The following is a 6,878-nucleotide window of genomic DNA, read 5'->3' as shown; positions in this document are numbered from 1 at the left end:
AAGTCCCTGAACACCAATTTACATGACATATTGAAAAGGCTCCAAAAGAGCCTCCTTCTGAATCGTTACAGTCAATTGGACTCTTAACTGGTGTAGTAAGGAGTTGAGAATCTGAGAATTAAACTGCTCCCAATTAGGCTGTAAAAGTATTTTATAAATGAGAAACACACTAGTGATTTGAAGCCAACTTAGAAACAGAGCACTACTGTTCCATATACAGGTCTGAGATGGGAGGGTAAAGTGCAATTTCAAGAATAGCAACTTTATACTTCATATGCTTCTATGTCCAAATAAGCCATTACATTATTTAAACTCACAATAATGATTGTATTTCAATGGGGTAAGAACACGACAACCTACTTTGTCTGCAAATGGCTAAATAAACCCATCACGTGGCTTACTGAGAAACTACATCCAAACTTTGCCTTTCTCAGGGCCACCCTCTTATTTCCAGTCTTGCTGCAACTACTAACAACCCTCTGAACTCTGAACGCATGTGGAAGACGCCTGAATTACTTCAGTAAACATTGTGTGTCCCTGAGTATTTGTTCTTGGTGGTTGTTGCTCACCCATCAATAATCAAAAGCCAAAGCCCTAGTGCATTGTAACCAAAATTGGTCAGGAACGTGTTCAGATATCCAGGTACAAAGGGCTTTGAAACAGGTAGAAGGTCTCTGAGCTCAGAGATGAGCCCTGCTTAGGAAAGATAATGCTGAGGGTCAGAAAAAGTCTCTAGTGATGCAGCTGACCCTCTGGCTCAGAGCTGACGAGTGGGTCCGTGGCAACAAAGAAAGCATGGAAAAGATACAGCTTAGCTAAAATAAGGCTATGTCCTGCGGCCTGCCCTTCACTCAGCAGCAGGAGTGCGTTTTCTGTGTTCCTGAACACGTCTTCCTGCTTAGTTTTAGCCTAAAAGCATTTTGTGTGCTCCAGGACGGGCTTGTAACATGATCCAAGGGTTTGTCTTCTTTTGAAAACTTCTTTCCCCACCATGCCTTGTTGTCACTGATCATTTACTTTGATAGAGCCAAGAAACTGCGGACCCAGCATTACGCTTTATTGTAAGGCTCCTACTTACTCAAAACTACAGAAAAATGGTCTTATTCGGAAAAATAAACAAAATGAGAGCTGCAGAAATGTTACATCTCCATAAAAAGATTAAAAGAGCTGCAATTTCCTGCACTGCATATTAAATAGCATAGATATCTGAAAACTTTCCTTCTGTCTTCTACTACCTTTGACATTCTGTATTATCACTTAAATATTCATAACCTCATTCTAGCAGCAGGTAGGCGCATTACCATCTTACTGATGCTCTTGTCCAAGTTGAACCGTTTCTTCTGTCCTTGCGATGGATTTAATTTCTCTGTGTTCAAGACCAAACTGAGGCCAAACATCTATTTAGAACGACCGTCTCTTGCAGCAGCCACTGTGAAATGCAAGTCCCATTTAACGGGACTCTTGTTTCTGACTGCAGATGTTTTGCCTCTGCTGTTTGTATTTCCCGAGTGCTTCAGGAGAACGAGAAGTCCTTGGCTTTGATAGTCTCAGCCCTACTCTATAGCCCTTATCCATGTGAACTCTCACAGGCAGTCCAGCTTCGTACAATGGCCAGTGCTGCAGGTCTTGGGATGTTCTCAAACTAAGAGTCGGGAGGTCACAGAGGAAACAGGCACGCGCTGGAACTACAGGGCATATGAGGATGCTTCATTTGCCTTGATAGTGCTTTTGGACAGTTTTATGACCCAGAGAATCACATTGAAAAGCACAGTTAACAAGATGGTCAGTTAAGTGTGGCTACAGCAAAGATGTGCTAGAAATTACGAGCTTTAGCGTAGTTCCCCTGCCCTCTGAAATTTGGAAATTGCTGACCTCCATAGCTGTGACAAAAGTTGAGACTAATTTTCAGTGTTACAGAGATGTGTTCCCTGAGTCTGTTCTGCTTGATGTGGTTTGATATCAGCTATGACCAAGTACCTCTCAAATGTCTACATTTTAAAAGGAAGCAATCATTATTATCTGCTTTCGACATCTATCGCTTATTTTCATTTATTAATGATAGTGTGCAAAGATCATAAAAACACACCACTAGAAAACACAGGTGACTATGGATGGAGACTTAAAAAATATTTGCATTCTTAACTGCAAAAAATTAAAATTTGGATATTGGCAGGTTTGCCTACTGGCATAATACAATTGAGTGGTTATCCTTTTCAATATTTTTTAAATATAGTGGCTGTTTTTGATTTTTAAATTATTACAAATTTACATAGAGAAAATTTTTAACCAGGTGTCTGTGTCTGATTTCCTTTACTTTTGAAAACTGGGACTAAGAAATATTTTTTCAAACAGCAGTAGAGATGGTTATTATTTATTAAAATATTCAAATATTGAATAAACGTTTTTTTTTCACATTGAACTTGGAAATGCTGCTAAGTAGAATAGAAAGTAAAAATACAAAGCCTGAATTGTCTACAGAACTTTGAAAAACACAACAGGTTCCTGGATTTGGAGTAGTGGAAAACAGAATTTCCCAAAAGATTAATACTCTTCTATTTTACAGTATAGTAGATATTCTGATTCGGCTGTAACAATTTAAATGATTTAGATCATAAAGACAAATGCTTTGATGCCACAGAGAAAGGTGCATTAGTAATACCTCTTTATAACTCTATTGGTTCAGTAGCAGTCTCTAGACTATTGACATCTTGTTGGCAAGACGGGTGCTAATGCAATATATTGCAAAAAACCAACCCTTTTTCTGACTCTTCTGCATCAAAGGCAAGCTGAAAGAGGCACCTGTTCACAATAAAGGAAATATAAGGACATGTAATGACCTTGACATCATTTTTCAAGTCTTCTGGTGGAACCAGCCACTTTATGAAGGTTTGCCTAGAAATTGTGTGCTTAAAACTGGCTCTGTGGCCCTGCAGGAAAGTCCATGGTGACGTGTCCACCAGTGCAACTGTCTACCTTAATAGCAACATCTTGTTCCCTAAGACCAGGTTGAGGTGAATTAAGGGGACAGAAAAGACCATTCTGCTGCCACCCTCTTAGCTCTTTCCAGTCTGTGACCATCAGAGGACAACAGCCTCATGTTAGTGGAGAGCCTTTCACTGTCATAGCACAAAATGCAATCAATTCTGAACGTTTACATTAAATACTTCTAGATGTTGTTCTCTTGCAGAGAATGTAGAAATCAGTTTGGGGTATGATAGTCACATGTGAAAGGTTGTGGCTCTTTGGGTAGGTACACATGAAATGTTCAACTAGTAATATAACCAGTCAAAATAAATAGAAATACTTTTCAGCTGATAAAAATACTGAACTCTTACCTGCATACAGTTATTGTAACAAAAGATCACACTGAGTGTGAATCAATGTGCATTCTGCAGTGAAAGCATTAACCAAAATACGTTCTTATTCTTGTGTTTGTTGACCAGAGAATGCCCTACACTGGAAATCTTATTTATGTGTTGGGGGAACTCTGTGATTCTCTGTCTGAAGTGATCCCACAGTACAAACCTAAGGAGAAGAGACTAATCTGATCCGGGGAATAGATGGCAGGTGAATTGCCAAGGATTTAGTGCAACTCAAGAGCTGCTCTATGTTAAGCAAGAAGAATGGGCTGTGGGAGGCAACCTACCAGCCAAAACTGTGAGATGGCATTGCTCTCTGACTGGCTTTTGGGGTTTTGTCTTCTCTTTGGGACGATGAACTTTGAAATTAAATTCAAACAAGCTTTTCTCTAACCCCAAATGCAGGTAAACTGAGGAAAGAAATCCTAATTTCTTCCCCCCAAATGGGAACAAGTCTTGGAAGACAAGAGTCTTCATTTCACTAAACTTTGAGGTTAATCTGAAGTGACCTTTCAGTTTCTCCATCTGTCCTGGTTTCGGCTGGGTCGGTATTTGGTCGAGCCCCATGTTGGGTGCCAAAAAGGACTGTCGTGGTTTAACCTGGCAGGCAGCCAAATACCACGCAGCCGCTCACTCACTCCCCCCACCCCCAGCGGGACGGGGAGAGAATCGGAAGGGTAAGAGTGAGAAAAACTCGTGGGTTGAGATAAAGACAGTTTAATAGAACAGAAAAAGGGAAAGTAATAATGATAATGATAAAATATACAAAATGAGTGATGCACAATGCAATTGCTCACCACCCGCGCTGACCAATAACCAAGTAGCGATCGGTACTTCCTGGATCACGCCTACCCTTCATATACTGAGCATGACGTCACATGGTATGGAATACCCTATTGGCCAGCTGGGCTGGCTGTCCTGGCTATGTTCCCTCCCATCTTGTGTACCTAGCTCAGTCAGTAGGCACGGGAGCTGTCCTTGGACTAGGAGGGCACTTAGCAACAACTGAAAACATCAGTGTGTTATCAACATTCTCCTCATACTAAATCCAAAACACAGCACTAGGAGGAAATTTAACCCTATCCCAGCCGAAACCAGGACACCATCCAACTGAATAAATCAGTTATTCACACAACTTTAATGAAAAGATTTAAATTTGTAGGCCCAGAACATTTTTGCTCTTTTTTCCGTTTTCTGTTTTCCTTTTGCTTCAAATTTCCAAAACTACATTCTATTTACATATAAATGCACTATATATATGTATATGGGTGTGTGTATATATGTAAATATATAGCAATGGGTATATATAAAAACAATTGAGCTTTACTTCTAAATCTTTTATTTTAAAAGAAAGCTACTTCTGAATCATACACAGTAATTTTTATGGTGCTATACTTGGGATGTACTTGGATGTAAATATTTACTCATGAATACAATTAAAAGTGATTGGCAATCTATGTGAGCTGCCATTTACAGAAAGACTCTACTTCTACTGAATTTGTCTCTGGGTTACAGCAATGCACTAATACCCCAAGCAGGACTCAGATGTTTCTGTTAAACAAAAAGATGAAGCGGGTGCTTTTTACCCCACTGATTTTTTTTTTTTCCCAGCTGGCTTAAGATTTGTCCCAGAAATTGTACAGGAAATTCTTGAGGGCATCTCTTTATATAGGCCTTACTACTATAGATGATGATTCATAACAGAAATGTTTCACTTGGAGTAGGGAGAATTTCCTGGGACATTATCCCTGTGGCTTTCTTCTACCTTCTCTGTGGCATTTTTGTTAAAGTTGAACCTCTAGTTGTGGCAACTGAATGATTAAAACTACCCTAGCTGATAAAACATAAACCCTACCTGATACAACATAATTGTACCACTTAGCTTCTCATTAATTTGCATTTTATCTATGAATTGAAATGGCTAAGAGTATACCAAGTTAACTGGAAGTAATGAAATTAACATAAAATCCTTACGGTAAAATAGATTAATGGAAATATTTTTTAAAAATTATTATTTATTAAAACACAAATAGCAATGTTAGAAACTGTTATTGAGATAATCTTTTTCCATATCTTTGAAACCAGATGTTATTATTTCCACATTGGACGTTCGATATTTTGTTTCCTTTTGACTTTAAAATAAAAGCACACTTTAAATAAAAGTAGTTTTAAATGGAGATGTATTAGAAAGGCATATATTAAATTTAATTTATTGACCCATTTCCTTAAAATTTGTTTGTCTGTCTAGCCAGTCACGGTGTGACAGCTAGATACAGATGAGGATCAGATAAATCTATTTAATAACGGTTGAGCTTTTCACTGAAATGTTGTTTATGATTATGAAAATGGATTTTTCACTCTAAAACATTAGGGAGTGAGAAAGATTATCGGGTAAGATTAATTCTTTCAAAAAGATGTGTCTCCATCATTTTATGGAAACACCTTGTCTCTTAGCAGACCTAACCAGTAGCTATTTCAAAGTTGCTTGAGCTCATCAACAGACACCTTCATCGCTTTTCCCAGACCCCCGCCAGCTGGGCTGGGCTCCCAACATCTGTCCAGCTGAGGAGCTGGGCAGGGTGCTGCCTGGGGGAGCGGATGCCTGGGGGAGCGCGATCGCTGGCCCGGGGACCGGCCGCCTGCTGAGCACCACAAGAGGGTGCGAGTGCCCTGCGTGGCCACCCCACCGCGAGGAGCATTTGTTTTTGTGAATGGCATTAGCAGAGAAAGACTTTTCTGTAATATCGATGAGAGCAGAGCGACTGAGGTCCACGGAAATGAATCAGATTAGAGGGTCAAAGCCTCAGCTTGTTCCGTTCCCCCGTTGTTGATCAGGCGAGGTTTGCCAGCACCAGCCGCGGGCTGTTCCTGCATGGGTGAATGGGTCCTCAAGGGAGAAGGTCTATTTCCGGGTTTTGTAACCCAGCCCATTATAAGGAGGGAGTGGGAAAACCCCTGAAGCTTAGCGAGTCCCTGGGAATAGGAAAAATGGCTTGAACTAAATCCCTTTCTAGGACTTTCTCTACCGGAGGAAGTACCTAGCGGGGGTGTAAACTTGTCTAGGAAGTAAATTTCGACCTGCAGTAGAAAAGGAGAGCTATCCGAGGGCCAAACAGCCAAAGGTAACACTCTGATGGGAAACATATTTCCTAATCAAGAGTTAAACAGTATCTCAGTTGTTCCTCAGTTGTTTCTCAGTTTCTTGATTGTTTCACAGCAGTAGTTAGAAGTGGCATCCCAGCTGAGAGGCATTATTTAAACATTCTGTGTGCTTTTCTTCAGCTGCTTGCTCTTCAGGGCAGCCAGCTTTAGGGGCTACTGCAGTACATGCCACACAGTGGTAATTCAGATCTGCTTTTCTGATGTTACAGGAAACTAACACAGAAATACATTTCCTACACTCCTCTTATTTAAGTTCTTGGGTTTTTTTGGTTTTGTGGTGGTTTTTTTTTTTTTTTTTAATGGATAGTTTTTCTACTCTATAAGCACTTTGCTTTCTCATGTCACCTTTCAGTTCTA

This window comes from Calonectris borealis, chromosome 2 (genome assembly GCF_964195595.1).
Source record: "Calonectris borealis chromosome 2, bCalBor7.hap1.2, whole genome shotgun sequence".
NCBI classification, from domain to species: Eukaryota; Metazoa; Chordata; class Aves; order Procellariiformes; family Procellariidae; genus Calonectris; species Calonectris borealis.
This window is presented reverse-complemented; position numbering follows the sequence as displayed.